At 45.0% G+C, this 18,631-nt stretch overlaps 1 protein-coding gene across 1 annotated transcript in view; it reads left to right on the top strand.

Annotated features, from left to right (window-relative positions):
• Positions 1-592: 592 nt before the first annotated feature.
• LOC137504748 (intestinal-type alkaline phosphatase 1-like) overlaps positions 593-18,631 on the top strand; it is a 94,772-nt gene continuing 76,733 nt past the window's right edge. The window contains exon 1 of the mRNA XM_068233333.1: positions 593-608. The gene's annotated coding sequence lies outside the window, so the exon portion shown is untranslated. The remainder of the gene's footprint in view (positions 609-18,631) is intronic.

The following is an 18,631-nucleotide window of genomic DNA, read 5'->3' as shown; positions in this document are numbered from 1 at the left end:
GTCCCTAAGGCAACTATTTATTGATTTATTTTAAGCTTATTTTTGTTTTAAAGTGTTTTTTTTTGGAGGGGGGAGGGTTGGAAGTGTAATTTTATTAATTTTATTAATAATGTGTATGTACCTGTATATGTATGTGTTTGTGTGTGTGATATACTTTTTGGACACAAGATGGCGCTAGTGAACACTCTGGTTATAAGAAGTGATCACTTTTTTTTTTTACACTTTATTTAACTGTAACAGTTTCCTGCTTTGTGAATGGAGGTGGCCGCTGTTCGCCGTCACGTCCATTCACTCCAGGCATTGCGATTGGGTAGAGGACCGCTCGGTCCTCTTCCCCAATCACTAAACACGGGATCCCAACGGAAACAGCGGCGGCGGGATCGCGCGGCGTATTAAAACGTCATGTTGCCGTTAATAGGCTAAAGCACACAGGTCTGCACACAGTAAACTGTAACATCGCCCACTTGAGCCATAGGGAAACATGGACACATCAGTTCTCCTCTCAGCTGTAACTGACAGCAACTGATATATAACTGACAGCAACTGATATATTTCATTTCTGACAAAATGTTGTCAGAACTGGAAGGGTTCACTGTCAGAAGAAAATGGTGAGTTTCTGTCAAGAACTGATGGCAAGGTAACTATGTAATGTTCATTTGAAGTTACCTCATGTGTTTATTTTAAATAATTTTACTCAGTACAGGTTCTCTTTAAACACGTGATTACAATAAAGAGTAGAATCCGCACACAGGTATGCTTAATTACAGGCATATAGTCACTTTAATTCAATAAAGCAAGGTTAGTATATCATATTGCTTTAGATATGACCATTTATTCAAAAACATACATGTAAATTGGATAGACATAAAAATAAACCATTAAAAACACCGGATTACAGCGCATCTGAATGGCAAAAAAAGCTTGGTATTAGCTGAATCCATCCATGCGCAAAAAGTCAATGCAGGCTGACACAGACAGGTTTCTACCAGTCACACACTCACAGAAAACACCCAGGCCGGGGGGGCCCTATGCGTATAATGGAGGGATGCAATTAAGCAGAAACTCTTTTGCCTCAGTTGCTTCACTGTTGTATGTTACAAGCAGGTCACTTACAAGCAAGGATACAGGGGTACTCCAAATGAAACTACTCTGACCTCCTGGTCAATAGCTCTTTTCCAGCTAAGTATTCCAGCCCATGCAAAGAAATGCAGATAGCAAGAGATAGGTGAAAGAGCAAGTTAGAAATATAAAAATATATGGTAAGTTCCAAAACAAATGGCGAGCATAAGTAAATCCAGAAGCAATACACGCTGGCTTATGTTACACAGAGGTGTCTACTGCAAGCACAAAAGCACAAGCCTCATCACGGATCATAGTCAAGGCTGGGGAACACACTGATCTGATGTGTTCTCTACAGAGCAGGGACAAGGTCCTCCAGCACCCAAGGCTGAGACACCAAAGTGCGCCCCTCCATCCCTCCCACCCCAGCCGTCACACACTGATTGCTACTAGACTAAGAGGCGTCCCAGTGCCCCCAACCTCCCTAACACCTCAATATCTAGTTATCTGGTTTGCAGTCACTGCCATGTATCCCGTTTTCTTATTTCTTTCTGCCTCATACACAATTAGGAATGACAACTGAATGAATTGTGCGCCCCCTCCTACACTGCGCCCTGAGGCTGGAGCCTCTCCAGCCTATGCCTCGGCCCGGCCCTGGTTCTCTATGAGACACTCCGCACCTGCCCTTATGAAGATTCAAATATTACATTTCCTGGACTGGGAAAGGGATCTTGCAGTTGAAACATCAAACAGACCTTTGGGACTGCTGACTGTTCTCACTTCATGAACTGATAAAAAGATTTGATATCTTAAAATGGTTGTTTTAAAATTATTTTCTAATCAGACTCTTTCCTCTTTGTTAACTCACTCAACTTTTCCTCTTTGTTAACTCACTCAATCACAATGTTATGAACCAACACTGAGGAACTATATACAGGAGAATCCCTTTATAGTAAACTCCAAGGGACAAAGCAGTTTACTATATCAGAAGTGTACTATATCAGAAACTGTCATACTTAAAGGATACATGAGTTAAAAAAAGATGAAAAATCTGCTGCTGATTTGCTTACCTGGGGCTTCCTCCAGTCCCTAGAAGCCTCTGTGTCCCTCGCCGCAGTTTCGCTGTCTGTCACTCTTCTGCAGACAATGGAACTGCAACAAAGGACACAGAGGCTTCTAGGGGCTGGAGGAAGTCCCAGGTAAGTAAATCAGCAGTAGATTTTTTTTCAGCTCATGTAAACTTTAAGCACATAACGTATACTATAGTACTATACTAATTCAATAATTAGGAGTCATTTGTTCATATCAATGCTTCAGCAAGTGAGCACAGCCAAGTGTATAAGCTAGATCAAACTGCACAGTGCTCAATATGCAGGGGTTTGTCTGCATTAATCACGCAACAGCTTGCTCAGGTCGCATAGGTCACACCAGTTAATGCCGGTACAGTACTGATAGTGTGCTCCTCTGTCTAGATTTCTGTGCAGCTTGGATGATAATGTAGAGTTGCAGCCATGCACAAGCAAGTCATAGATGACAGGTAATTCCCTTAGTAATCAGGGAGCAGCTTAAACAGGAAGAATGGGTCTCACCAGCTGATGTTTTTAAAGTAATCCACACAGATCCAAAGTTTCTATTATAGATGGATACAGAATACCACGGTAGGCTAAAAAAAACTTTATTATAACAGAAGTTCTATTATATCAGGGTTTACTATAACAAGGGTTACTCCCGTGTACTTATAACGGTGCTTGGCCGGGACCTGGAAATTTAGTATATTATACCCAAAGTTTTACTATATCAGAATTTACTATAACAAGATTATATTGTACCATATGTTTTTTTCGCACACCCTCTTGCCTCTTTACCGAACAGTAATGAAGACCTCCTACCTTCAGATCCCACCTAGAGACGGAAAAAGGCGCCTGAGCCATCTATATTAAAAGGGCGCCTCCATAGACTTCAATGTTATTTCTGCAAATTGCGGCTACCATGTGGTGAAAATGGCGCTCGAGTTTTCATTTCGGCTACAAGGTTTTCAATTCGGCTACAAAAGGGCGCCCCTTTGTAGCGCATATTTTTGATTTGTCTACAAGGTTTTTGATTTAGCTACAAAAGGGTGACCCTTTGTAGCCAAGATTTTTGATTCGGATACAAGGTTTTTGGGTACAAGATTTTTGATTCTGCTTCAAAAGGACACCCCTTTGTAGCCAAGATTTTTGATTTAGGGGTGGGGGGGGGTAGGATTAGGCATCACAAGTGAGGGAGTCTTAGAGTTAGGCACCACCGGGGGGTCTTAGATTTAGGCACCACTAGGAGAGGGTTCTGTGTGAGAGTAGGGAGAAGTTAGGTCATAGTAATCACCGGGGGGGGGGGGGGGGGGTCTTAGGGTTAGGCACCACCAGGGAGGGGTTCTGGTTAGGCACCACCAAGGGGGGTCTTAGGGTTAGGCACCACCAGGGGGGGTTTAGGGTTAGGAAGCACCAGGGGGGGGTCTTGGGGTTAGGCACCACCAGGGGCAGTCTTAGGGTTAGGCACCACCAGGGGCAGTCTTAGGGTTAGGCACCACCAGGGGAGGGTTCTGTGTGAGAGTAGGGAGAAGTTAGGACATAGTAATCACCAGGGGGGTCTTAGTGTTAGGCACCACCAGGGAAGTTAGGGTTAGGAACCACCAGGGAGGGGTAAGGGTTAGGCACCACTGAGGGAGGTTATGATTGTCACCACCAGGGGAGTCTTGGGGGTAGGCACCACCAGGGGAGGGTTCTGTGTTAGAGTAGGGATAAGTTAGGTCATAGTAATCACTTTTCCCAGCTATATCACTTTTCTAGGCTATATCCAGAGCCCTTTTATAGCCCAACAAATTTTTCCTATAACAGCATCCTTTTTATAAACTAGAACTAGCTTTTCAGCTACATCAGGCGCCCTTTGAAACCAAATTTGGCATTTGAGCTACACCAGGCACCGTTTGTAACCAAATTTGACATTTCTCCTACACCAGGCGCCCTTTGTAGCCGATTTTGGCTATACCAGGCTCCCTTTGTAGCTGAATCTGGCTTTTTCGTTTATACCCAGAGCCCCTTTTTTCAGGTGCCTTTTTCAAATGTATGCCCTACAGACTCTGATGAATCCCCTCAAAATTCCAGGTGGGCTTCTGGCCACATCTCTGTCAGCTTCTGGACTAGGGCTGCCTTGATACAGAAGCCGGACATCCTGCAGTCACTTCTGCCAGGACTGGCCACAGATAGCAAGCACATTATGTAGGTAGGAATTTGGCCCAGAGAGCTAGAATGGAACCTATAACTTGATTTCACTGATTTTGCCCATCTTTCTAATAAAGGAAGATGATGGAACAAGGAGAAAAAGCCGGTGTTAAGCCTAGGGGTTTTGGGACTGTGGATTATAAGGGCTGACACAAATATATTTCAGAAATATACATGTGGTCTACACCAGCTCAGGTATGCTCTGCTTCAGTCAATAATATGATCGTTTTTTTTAGGTCGTAACTGGCTGTCAACTCAGAACATATCTGGTGCTCCTTTATCAGGCACATGTGTTTGGAGGTTTAAATAAATAAATTCTAAACTACCGGTTTAGACCTCACAGACTATAAGAGTAAATGGACTGTACTGACTGCAGCCAGGGACGGACTGACCACTCGGGCACGGACCGAGGGCCCGTGGTCGGGGGGGGGGGGGGGGGCCCGCCAGAGAACCCTGAGCAGGAGGGGAGGCAGCCAGTGAAAGAGGGTGATGTGCATAGCAGCGGAGAAGGGGGTAAGTCTCCCCCCTTCCCTCACCTTGGGGCCCCCCTTCCTGGCTCTCCCCTCCGGAATGTGTAAGTGTCGCACAGCGGCTGACAGCGGGCGGGGACTTACCGCTGTTACAGCCACTGCCCATCACCCTCTTTCACTGGCTGCCTCCCCTCCTGGGGACACCTATAGACCTAGCTACATATATTGGGGGAACATATAGACCTAGCTACATATACTGAGGGCACCTATAGACCTGGCTATACTGGGGACACCTATACACCTGGCTGCATATACTGGGGGCACCTATAGACCTGGCTACATATATTGGGGACACCTATCCACCTGGCTACATATACTGGGGACACCTATAGACCTGGCTACATATACATATACTGGGAACACCTATACAGCTGGATACATATACTGAGGACACCTATAGACCTGGCTACATATATTGGGGACACCTATCCACCTGGCTACATATACTGGGGACACCTACAGACCTGGCTACATATACTGGGAACACCTATACAGCTGGATACATATACTGAGGACACATATAGACCTGGCTACATATTTTGGGGGCACCTATCCACCTGGCTACATATACTGGGGACACCTATAGACCTGGCTATACTGGGAACACCTATACACCTGGCTACATATACTGGGGACACCTAAAGACCTGGCTATCTATACAGGAGACACCTATAGACCTGGCTATCTGTACTGGGGACACCTATAGGCCTGGCTACCTATTCTGGAGACACCTGTAGACCTGGCTACCTATACTGGGGACACCTATAGTCCTGGCTACCTATTCTGGGGACACCTATAGACCTGGCTATCTTAACTGGGGACATCTATACACCTGGTTATCTATTCTGGGGACACCTATAGACCTGGTTACTTATACTGGGGACACCTATAGACCTGGATACCTCCACTGAGAAAATCTATAGACCTGGTTACTTTCACTGGGGATACCTTTTGACCTGGTTACCTATACTGGGGGCACCTATTTTGGGGGAACTGCTGCCAGATTAACTATTTTTGGGGAACTGCTGCTACCAGATTAAGTGTATTTTGGGAAACAGCTGCCAGATTATGTGTATTTTTGGGGAACCGCTGCCAGATTGTGTTTAATGGGGGAACCGCTGCTTCCAGATTCTGTGTATTTTGGGGGAACCACTGCTGCTACATGTATTTTTGGTGATCCGCTGCCAGATTACGCATATTTTGGGGAGCTGCTGCCAAATTATGTGTATTTGGGGAACCGCTGCTGCCAGATAACGTCTATTTTGGGGGAACGACTGCCATATTATCTGTATTTTGGAGGAACTGCTGCCAAATTGCATGGATTTTTGGTGAAATGCTGTCAGATTACATGTATTTTGGGGGGTAACACTATGTCAGCGTTCAAACTTCCCCGGCAGACCTTTCACACCACTACTAAGGTCATGTATATTTTGCCCCACCCATGACCACGCGCACATTCTGTTGCGTGACCACACCCATTTTTTGGCGCGCAGCAGGGGTTTTTATCAGTATAAAATATTACAGTATAAAATATTTACTGTCAGTAAATTATTATATCTTAGTCTGTAAAAATATAACGTGAAAGGTGGGAAACACTGGTATGGGGGCCCCATCTCCTATTGCCCAGGGGCCCCATGAGTTGTTAGTCCTCCCCTGACTGCAGCTGCAACAATTAGTATGTGGATTCATATTTTGATGGTATCGTAATAAGTGTTGGTGTTCAAGTGCAGGTTCGAGTCTATAAGTACCCAAAAAACCTTTGTTTCCTACAGGCCAGGGGGCCTCTACAGTTTGCTAATTGCTGATCGCAAACACACTGTTTTTGCTACCTTTTTGTACAGCAATTTACGAAACGCTTTCTGGAGCTTTTAGATGTGATTTTATTTTAGTGCTAGCGATCTGTGATCGCAATGAGCAATTGTGATTTGCGTTTCTTTTAAGTTTTTTGGGGTTCTGCTAGTAAAATTGCTGTAAACCACTCCTATACTTTAAGTGACCCTGAGATGAGTAATAATTAAAGATTTACACATACCTGGGGCTTCCTTCAGCCCCCTCCACACTGATCACTCCCACGCTGTCTTCCTCCGCCTACTCATTGTCACATTAGAAGCCCCGACAGCTTGGCCAGTTGGGGCACACTTGCACGCCAGGCCGCACCCCATCGCGCTCACGTGGTCAGGAGCGTTCTGACCTGTACTAATACACAGGCGAATGCTCCCAGCCGTGGGAGCGAGATGGAGGGGTGCGGGCAGCCGCATTGCACATGTGCCGACTGGCTGATAACGGGAGAACAAGAAGGCGGAGGAAGACGCCGTGGGAGCGATTGGTGCACAAGGGCTGGAGGAAGCCCCAGGTTTGTATAAATCTTTTATTATTACTCATCTCTGGTACACTTTAACATAAAATCCCAAACGCTCCAGAAATGCTGCAGGATCCGCAATTGCGATTTCACTTATTAGCAATCGCTCCAGTGGGTTCCCCTGCATACAATTTCATTGGCATAATGCTTTTTAGAGTTGTCGGTGATCCCAAAGCAGAGCAGAAATCACTCTTGTGCGCTTGTAGCCCATTACAGTTATTCTCTTGCTTCTTGTGATGTCACTAAGGAAAGGAAGCAAGGTGTCATTTCTGCAACAGAGACATCAATATGAGTGGGAAAAAAATGTTTGTTCGATTTGGACTTTTAGGGCACTTTTATATTACACTAGTGACCTTAGCCTGTTTAAAAACGGGCTAGGTCTGTCACTGTTCCGCTGCGCGCATGTGCGTGGCCGTCACATGCGTACGCCTGCCCCTTCTGGCCCCGCCCTACCTCAGCTCTCCTCAGTGTCTCTGCGTCCCTCCCTGCACATGCGCAGTGCAAAAAAGCACTGATACATTCCAATATTTTGATGTGTTTTTACATGCAATTCCAATTTTTAATACGATTTTTACGTTTTTCTTCCTGTGTTGCTAGCATCTAGTGACAATCGCAAAACGGAATTGCGATTTGCAGTGTATACAAGACGCCCCAATCGCATAAAAAATCTGAATCACATGTAAAATTGCATCAAAATCGGAATTGCAAGAATTGCTAAAGAGCCCTAATACACACCTTTTTTATGATTATTACATAGGATAATGTATGTAAAATGAAGACTGTCTATCACATTAGACTTCTGGTTGCTTCCAGAAGTTCAGTGTCATATTCTAATCCTGGCGTGGAAGGGGAGTGCAATACAGAGTGTAATCACACTGACAGTCATAGATATGTTATTAGTGTCCAAAGGTTAATTGGGGCACTCTTCAGAATTATGGTACAAATAATTAACAGATCAGAAGAGATAGTGTCAGTCTAGAAGACAAAGGACTGCACACACCAACCATCGCGGGGTGCAGAGATGAAGGGGGTACATGCATTGGTCGTCTCTTTACTGGCCCTGGCATTTTTCATCACCCAGCCTTGCAGTGCTGTAGTGGTCTCTTCCATTGGTAAGACTTGATTTTGTTAACATATTTTTAGTTTACCCTTGTTCTTTTTGGACGATCGTCTGATGTTTACAGATCCTCTTCATCAGAGCAATGGATATGCTAACCTAGTCTACGTTATGTCCAAGTGCTCTCTGCAAAACACATTGCTCTACAGATATATTGTTGTACTTTGATGTATATGCATGCAAATATCCAAAGGCCAAGTGATTGACTGCTTTGTGAGTTAACACTTTTTTTTATAGTTTCAATATTCTTACAGAATCTGAGCTATTTCCTTCCTACTTTATCAACAGTGAATCATGCTATAGGCATGCCCTCTGCATTAATCTTTAGAAATCTTTATAAACTGGGTGGAACATTTTGATAAACAGATTTTGTGAACTGTGTACCGTAATCACATTTTAATCAAATATATTGATAATGTTAAGTTGCACTTTATGACTTTGCCTGTACCCCACCCCACCACATATTTACAAAACAGCGAAGAAACAACTGCAGATATTCACATGCATTGTGATGATTTGTCTATGACAAAAAAGGTTCTCACTGAATTTTTATGTCTCGGATGGCATTATCTTTAATGACACATTTGCTCTTTCTGGAAACTCATTCTATTACTTATATTTAGAATCCTAAGGGAGTCCCACTGATTGACCACTTAAAAAAAGCATATGCATAACTTGCCTATTAATTTACAGCCCTAAAAATATTTAGACATACTTATTCTGTTTACTAAAGAAACACATTAGTAGAAGCCCTCTGAATAGAGTACTCAGAGAAGGCAGCATTGCCAGTACAGCTAATTTCATTAAAGGGGCACTATTGCGAAAAATTGTAAAATTTAAAATATGTGCAAACATATACAAATAAAAAGTACATTTTTTCCAGAGTAAAATGAGCCATAAATTACTTTTCTCCTATGTTGCTGTCACTTACAGTAGGTAGTAGAAATCTTACAGAAACGACAGGTTTTGGACTAGTTCATCTCTTCATAGGGAATTCTCAGGGATTTATTTATTTTCAAAAGCACTTAGTGAATGGCAGTTGCTCTGTCCAACTGCCAAAAAAAACTGTGTAGGGAGCAGGGAAGCTGGCCAGCATCATTGTTTAAAGCCAATGGGTACCACATTAAAAATAAAAAAGTCAGATACTCACCTAAGGAGAGGGAAGGCTCGGTCCTAATGAGCCTTCCCTCTCCTCTCCCGGTGCCCTCGGTGCTGCGCTGGCTCCCCCGTTTGCGTCCGCCGCCGCAGGGACTTCGGAGGTCTACGGGAGCACTCGGGCTTTAAGTTTTATATTCTTTCTGCAGTGTTTTACTTGTCCATTAGTGTTATCATTATATTAGCTTTACCTGGGCTAGTTTATTGAAGCTTTTATTGCTCTTTTCAATAGCTACTGTATAATGTTATCCTATATTTAATCAGGCAACTGTGCAGAACGTTTTAAGAAACTCACAGAATCAACATGACAATCCAGTGAACGGACCAATTTCACTCAAGTCTATGGTTGTGGCAAATGACCGACACCTAGGAGGTAGATGAGAGGGGAAGCACTGAAGTCATTTAGAACATTTGTCTCGGTCATTGGCTTTCTTCCTCAAGACAAACAGTGTTGATAAGATCTCTATCTTGCTTTCAGTGAGTTTTGTATACCTATTGAAGTGTTCCACCACCTTTTAACAGCGCTGTAATTATTTTGAAGCTGTAGAGACATTTTTCTATAGTTTTGGAACTGAAATGTATTCTTGCCTGGATAGGATTTCAGCTGTTCAGTTTAAAGCAAACCTGTGACTTTAAAAGGAGAGAAAGTCACATACTTACCTCGGTAGAGGGACGCATCTGGATCCTCAAGAGGCTTCTCACGTCCTCCTTGAGACCACCGATCCAGCACTAGGCCCCTAGTTCACGCGCGCACTTTCATCTGTGATTGAGAGGAAAAAGCAGACCCTGGTGGCTCTGAGCTATATTTGTTCAGGCACAAAGTATCCTGCGCAGGGCAGACATGGTCATTCATGGATGGAAGCGTGGCCCAGTACAGGATTGGTGGAGATGAGGTGGAAGACAGAAGCCTCTGGATTATCTAGAGGCCTACCTCTACTGAGGTAAGTACCCATTTAGGGCACTTTTTTCCCCCTACAGGGACATTTTAAAGTCTCCTTTGTCATTTGTGTTATTATGCACTAAATGTTTTCTATGGGGGCATATCTGCCCTGCAGGCAGTCCAAATTAGCTCCCGGACTGCTGACTTATTTACTAAACTGCTATAATAATGGCAGGATGCAGTAAAATAAGCAGGGCCTTCCCTGAAAAAGACATTTTCCGGATGATGGCATATGTTGCTTCAAAATCTGTACATATTGTTTGGAATTATTTGTTCCTTCTTAGATGTGCAAGGTAACCAGGCCACATGCACTAATGTCTGCTGCTTGACCTTTCCTCACACACTTCACCTCACCGGCTGCTGGAACAGACCGCATATGTCTAACGTGGTGTACCCATAGTGGAGTACCGAAAGCAGCGTTTCTCGCGTGTTGGGGCTGAACACACCTCCTTGGTGATTGGCTGGCTCACGCGCACTTCCTATAGCCAATAGTCATCCAGGGGTTATTTATCTCCAACTGCCTTCTTGGCACATCCAGAGAATCCTTAGGACCGGGTAGTCTACCAAACTAGCATTGCCTGCTGGTGTGCCTGAGGATACTACTGGTTTATAAAAGGCTACCATTCCTTTTGAAATATATCTTATTTACCATACACGATTGCCTAAACATTTTTTTTTAAACGCTCTATCCTAGTATTTTCTTAACTTGGTCTATATTCTGGGCACTCATCAGCCTTGAGCTAGCAGTAGTTTGTTTTGCATCCCTGAGCATATGGTTCGTCATCATTTTAGTGCACTTTCTCTCAGTTTGTCCCATTGGTTGTTTTGCCTGCACACAGCAAGGGATTATTATTATGGTGTATGTACAGTGGGTTGCAAAAGTATTCGGCCCCCTTGAAGTTTTCCACATTTTGTCACATTACTGCCACAAACATGCATCAATTTTATTGGAATTCCACGTGAAAGACCAATACAAAGTGGTGTACATGTGAGAAGTGGATCGAAAATCATACATGATTCCAAACATTTTTTACAAATAAATAGCTGCAAAGTGGGGTGTGCGTAATTATTCGGCCCCCCTGAGTCAATACTTTGTAGAACCACCTTTTGCTGCAATTACAGCTGCCAGTCTTTTAGGGTATGTCTCTACCAGCTTTGCACATCTAGAGACTGAAATCCTTGCCCATTCTTCTTTGCAAAACAGCTCCAGCTTAGTCAGATTAGATGGACATCGTTTGTGAGCAGCAGTTTTTGTCTTGCCACAGATTCTCGATTGGATTTAGATCTGGACTTTGACTGGGCCTTTCTAACACATAGATATGTTTTGTTTTAAACAATTCCATTGTTGCCCTGGCTTTATGTTTAGGGTCATTGTCCTGCTGGAAGGTGAACCTCCGCCCCAGTCTCAAGTCTTTTGCAGTCTCCAAGAGGTTTTCTTCCAAGTTTGCCCTGTATTTGGCTCCATCCGTCTTCCCATCAACTCTGACCAGCTTTCCTGTCCCTGCTGAAGAGATGTACCCCCCGAGCGTGATGCTGCCACCACCATATTTGACAGTGGGGATGGTGTGTTCAGAGTGAGGTGCAGTGTTAGTTTTCAGCCACACATAGCATTTTGCATTTTGGCCAAAAAGTTCCATTTTGGTCTCATCTGACCAGAGCACCTTCTTCCACATGGTTGCTGTGTCCCCCACATGGCTTGTGGCAAACTGCAAACGGGATTTCTTATGCTTTTTGTTAACAATGCCTTTCTTCTTGCCACTCTTCCATAAAGGCCAACTTTGTACAGTGCATGACTAATAGTTGTCCTATGGACAGAGTCTCCCACCTGAGCTTTAGAGCTCTGCAGCTCGTCCAGAGTCACCATGGGCCTCTTGACTGCATTTCTGATCAGCGCTCTCCTTGTTCGGCCTGTGAGTTTAAGCGGGTGGCCTTGTCTTGGTAGGTTTACAGTTGTGCCATTCTCCTTCCATTTCTGAATGATAGCTTGAACAGTGCTCCATGGGATGTTTAAGGCTTTGGAAATCTTTTTGTAGCCTAAGCCTGCTTTAAATTTCTCAATAACTTGATCCCTGACCTGTCTTGTGTGTTCTTTGGACTTCATGGTGTTGTTGCTCCCAATATTCTCTTAGACAACCTCTGAGGCCCTCACAGAGCAGCTGTATTTGTACTGACATTAGATTACACACAGGTGCACTCTATTTAGTCATTAGCACTCATCAGGCAATGTCTATAGGCAACTGACTGCACACAGATCAAAGAGGGCCGAATAATTATGCACACACCACTTTGCAGTTATTTATTTGTAAAACATTTTTGGAATCATGTATGATTTTCGTTCCACTTCTCACGTGTACACCACTTTGTATTGGTCTTTCATGTGGAATTACAATAAAATTGATTCATGTTTGTGGCAGTAATGTGACAAAATGTGGAAAACCCACTGTATATAGCACTGACATTGTCAACAAAGCTTTTACATACTGTATATAGTCATGTCACTAACTGTCCCTCAGAGGAGCTCACAAACTAATCTCTACCATTTAAAACTTATTTCATCCTTTTACACCCTAAATGCATTCCTGGTGTGTCCGCAATTTTTCTTTCATTCTGCAGGAAGGATAGACCCTACACAGGGCCAGCGCGTTATCGCTATGCCTTAAATTGTTAGCGTGCCCTAAATGTCATGACATAGCAATCATGCATCATCACAGAGAATGGTGCAGTCCTTTTGGGAGCTTCTGGCGCTGCTTCTGACCTGGGCAGCGCAGTATTATAGCGCAACTGCCAGTGGCGTAACAACAATTCATGGGGCCTCCCCAATTGTCACACCCTTTCTCTTACCTACCCTTGGCGCCCTTCATGGTCTTGGGGCCCATCTCACAAGGGTCATTAAACAATTGTGGCCATCATGATCTTCACAGCAGGACCGCTACCTCCACCTTTATGCAAGGAGGAACAGGAGGAGCACCTCCAGAGCGCTGCAAAATGACCTCCAGCGGGCCACACATGTGCATGTGTCTGCTCAAACGGTCAGAAACAGACTCCATTAGGGTGGTATGAGGGCCCAACGTCCACAGGTGGAGGTTGTGCTTACAGCTCAACACCATGCAGGATGTTTGGCATTTGCCAGAGAACACCAAGATTGGCAAATTCGCCACTGGTGCCCTGTACTCTTTACAGATGAAAGCAGGTTCACACTGAGCACATGTGACAGAGTCTGGAGACGTCATGGAGAACAGTCTGCTGTCTGCAACATCCACTAGCCTGACCGGTTGGCAGTGGGTCAGTAATGGTGTGGGGTGGCATTTCTTTGGGGGGCCGCATGTCCCTCCATGCAGTTGCCAGAGATAGTGTGACTGCCATTAGGTACTGAGATACAATAATACAATACAATAACATTTGTAAAGCGCTTTTCTCCCATAAGACTCAAAGCGCATAGATGAGATCCTCAGAAGCCTTGTGAGACCATATACTGGTGCGATTATTCCTGGGTTCCTCCTAATGCAAGACAATGCTAGACCTCATGTGGCTGGAGTGTGTCAGCCAGTTCCTGCAAGATGAAGGCATTGAGGCTATGGCCTGGTCACCCGTTCCTCAGACCTGAATCCAATTGAGCACATCTGGGGCATCATGTCTTGCTCTATCCACCAATGCCACGTTGCACTACAGACTGTCCAGGAGTTGGTGAATGCTTTAGTCCAGGTCTGGGAGGAAATCCATCCGCCACCTCATCAGGAGCATACCCAGGCATTGTGTCGAGGCCACACATACTGCTGAGCCTCATTTTTACTTGTTTTAAGGACATTACATCAAAGTGGGATCTGCCTGTAGTGTTTTTTTCCACTTTAATTTTGAGTGTGACTCCAAATCCAGACGTCCATGGGTTGATAAATTTTATTTCCATTGATAATTTTTGTATGATTTCATTGTCAGCACATTGAACTATCTAAAGAACTAAGTATTTAATAATATTTCCTTTATTCAGATCTAGGAGGTTTTATTTTTGTGTTCCCTTTATTTTTTTCAGCATTATATTTAGAATGTTGATTTGTAGTCCAACACTGCACAGTGATCATCTTTACAGCATTCTAAACTTTAGGAATATTGTAAGTTGAAAAAAAGAGTTCAACTTATCTGGAGCTTCTACCGGCCCAACGCAGAGGTCCTGTGCCCAAGCTGGGACAAAACGATTCAGGACGCGGGCCACCAGGGTCTCACAGGCCCGTGACATTAAAGCTGTGAAAGTCGGAAGGGAGCCGTGGGCAGGAATAAAGGATCGCTTTTTTCCCGGAGCGCGCACAGCACGTCTGCAGGGGCCGGTAGAAGCCCCAGGTTGAACTCTTTTTTTTTTTTTTTAGCTTACAGTACTCCTTTAAGAAAACTGAACAACCCATCATATAGAATGGCGTATACATCCAATTTTATGAACATTGTAAACTTACTATTTAAAGTGGTCTGAAACTCGGGGGGCGTGGCCATGCGCATGTGCTGAGCGGACGTGTTTTCCTGGAGCTCCGGGTGCGGCTCTAATTAACAGCTCTTATCCTCTATTTCATCGGGCTCAAATCGCCGCCAAGGCTGTGGCTGGATGACCCTCACTCCCCCTGTGCCCCCTGGATGTCGCTTAGCAAATGGGGCAAGCGCGGACCGGCTACTGCAAAAGGCTCCACTAACCTCACAGAACTAGGCCCCGCCGCCATCTTACCTACTGTGCGGAGGAAGCCAAAGGCAACCCAGACTATGCCAGCGAAGGAAGATGCGGAACAGCCCTGATGATTACCAATCTAGGATACAGCGCCTTGAAGAGAGAGCGGAGGATAGCGAAAACCGGAACCGTCGCAATAACCTCCGCCTGCTGGGACTACCTGAGGGTGTGGAGGGAGAAGACCCTGTGGCCTTTACAACAACGATGCTCCGCCGTCTGTTTCCTGACGCGAACTTCTCCACTTGCTTTGTGATAGAGAGAGCCCACCGCCTACAAACACGCACCCAGCTGCCGGGCGGGGTCCCTAGGCCCTTCATCTTCAAGCTGATGAACTATCAGGACCGCGACGCCATTTTAAGAGAGGCCCGCAAGATGGAGGAAGTCCACCATGAGAACGCTGTCTTGATGTTTTTCCCTGACTTGGCGACCGAAACACAACGCAAAAGGAAGCTTTTCGACAATGTCCGCTCTCGGCTTCGAAAAAAAGGGCTGAAGTACGCAATGCTATTCCCTGCTAGGTTGCGTGTGCAGCATCAAGACAAGGCCCACTTTTTTACTACAGCTCAGGAGGCCTCGGACTGGATAGACACGCTTAAGGACTGACAGGAGATGGTAAGACCATGCTGACTTAACTAACTTCTGTGTTAACGGGCTCTATTTTTGCTTTCTTCTCTTTACTTTCCAAGTATCACACTTCCGTACAGTCCTTTGCTAGCCCTTGGCGTGCTATCCTTCTGTCCTCCCTGCCTGGCTAGTATCACTGGAGGGGATCCTCTGGACTGCACTGCCTCTATTGGGAATAGACTCTGATTGTTCAAGATCTGACTTTAGAACCAACATCATCTGCTACTTCCCCTCTCTCGATCGAGGCTGTTTACTTCAAGGACAGTTATGTATACGGAATGTGTGCCCGTTAACACAGACTAAGCAGCAAGGCTCCTTTGCTACCATGTAGGCCCTAATCCTGTTATGGAGGACTCTCAATTTAGCCCAATAGACACTGGTCCTCTTATTTACCAGAATGTTTGATGGTTACACAAAACGTTTGCTTATCTATATTTTCATATTATAGGTTATAGGCGGGGTCATAACTACTCTCAAGTCGCATTCTGTGGGGGGGGGGATGATCTATATTTGCTGCTTGCACAAGCCCTAATTGATGCGACTGAGAAGCGGGGGGGGGGGAGGGGGGATCTGGGATTGTTGCATTTACATGTTATATTGCACCTGGGGCCCCTTGGCCAGCACTTGTGTATGGTTACTCTCTACAGTTTCGCGGGTTGGGATCCATGCGTCTTCGAGATTGGGTTGAAGCTGCGGGGTGGGACTGTGAGTATTAGGTCTGGGTGGGGGTGGGAAGGGAGGGGGGGTAGGTTAGCACTTAAGGGGGAACTTAGAGTCTGGGTCTCTCACTCTGCTCCTATGTTTTATGTTCTAGCTATATATATATGTCTCCCTTACTATGACTATGGCTAAGAGAACTGAACAACTTAAAATTACCTTATGGAACGTCAGGGGGTTAAATTCAGCAATTAAAAGATCTTTAGTCTTTAATTTCCTTAAGAAATTTTCCCCTCAGATTATTATATTAGTTGAGACCCACCTGATGGGCAGTAAGCTCTTGGCGCTCAAGAAACCTTGGATAGGCAGTTCATATAACCAGTGGCGTAGCTAAGCAGCTGTGGGCCCCAATGCAAGTTTTACAATGGGGCCCCCCAAGCACTCTATACATAACAATTGATACTACACACCAAAACCTGCCAATGGCAACTACAGTGTCAGAGGTGCAAGAAGAGGATGGGGAACAGTTTGTTAGTGATTACCACTATTCAAAGTATCTATAGAAGTAATTATTATGAGCACAGGACCAATAGAGAGCTAATACTGTAGTTGAGGGAGGGCCCTTCGGGGCCCCTCTGACCCAAGGGCCCCGATGCAACCCCTATTGCTACGCCCCTGCATATAACTCATCATACTCTTCCTACTCTAGGGGCGTCAGTATACTGGTTAAAAAAGGATTACCTTTCCAGCTGTTGCACCTGGATCTGGATGCTTCCGGCAGATATGTAATTATTCACGCAAAAATATATGAAGTGACCTTGGTCATCGCTGGGATTTATAACCCACCTCCAGGCACTCCTGACCTATTACATGAAATTGCTCAGAAAACATTAACCTTCCCCACCCCATATAAATTCTACATGGGCGATTTTAATATGGTCCCGTCTGCCCTTAATGACAGGCTGACACCCAGATCTTCCGAACCCCCGCATCTACGAGACTGGTCCTCAGCTTTTTTATTATGCGATGTCTGGCGCTGGAAGCATCCAGATACCCCCGGGTATACGTGCCACTCCTCCTCATACCGGACCCTGTCCAGGATTGATTTAGCATTCACAACTTCGGCGGGACAGGCATTGGTCCACGGTATTGCTATGCCGCCCAGAGGGATTTCGGATCACTGCCCAATAGAACTCACGCTGGACTTGGGTCAGACATGCTCAGATTATGTTTGGAGGCTCGCTCCTCACTGGTTAGAGATCCCCAGGGTCCGCTATTCTGTAATGGATAAAATGAAGGAGTATTGGCAACTCTCTCATGAACCTGTACCTCCCCTGATTCAATGGGACGCTCATAAAGCTGTCACAAGGGGGGCATATATGTCCAGTATAGCTGAGGAAAAGAGACAGTCACAGATCATCCTGACAAATCTAGAGCAGAGAGCAGCAGAGGCAGAACAGCAATATATAGCAGACAAATCCGACCCCTCCTATGACCTATGGCAGTCTACTCTCCTGGCTCTCTCTACTAAGCAACTAGACTACACTAAACAAGGCATCCAAGCCAAAGCTACTAAAATCTTTGAGCACGGAGATAAGACTGGCAGACTTCTAGCGCAATTAGTGAACCAGGAGAAGGCCATTACTCAGATAGCAAGGCTAATAGGAGACGACTTTGTGGAACTAACACACCCAGGAGATATTAATGCCGAATTTAAAAAATATTACATCAAACTGTACTCCTCTACAGTCTCTAAATCCCCTCTTGAAATTCAGACCTTTCTTGCACATATCTCCCTGCCCCGACTCTCACAGGACAATTTTGAAGCACTAGAGGCCGAAATCACCCTCCAGGAGGTCTGCCAAGCAATCTCCTCACTTAAAACTAGGAAATCCCCTGGGCTTGACGGACTTCCAGCAGAACTATATGCCAAATACAAAAAACAATTAGCCCCTCAACTTCTTAAGGTTTTTAAGGAGGTGCGTGCCACGGGCACGGTTTCCCCAACTATGTCAGAGGCACTAATTACACTCATCCTTAAGAAAGACAAAGACCCCACGTTATGCTCCTCGTACCGACCAATCTCACTCTTAAATGTTGATAGCAAAATTTTAGCGAAAATTATGGCCAGGCGCCTAAATGAGGTAATTACTTCTCTGGTACACCCTGACCAATCAGGTTTTATACCTGGCAAGGGGTGCGACATAAATTTACGCAGACTCATGACG

Source organism: Hyperolius riggenbachi, chromosome 4 (genome assembly GCF_040937935.1).
Source record: "Hyperolius riggenbachi isolate aHypRig1 chromosome 4, aHypRig1.pri, whole genome shotgun sequence".
Taxonomy (NCBI): domain Eukaryota; kingdom Metazoa; phylum Chordata; class Amphibia; order Anura; family Hyperoliidae; genus Hyperolius; species Hyperolius riggenbachi.
The sequence above is the reverse complement of the archived record's forward strand: the minus strand, read 5'-3'. Positions and strand labels throughout refer to the sequence as shown.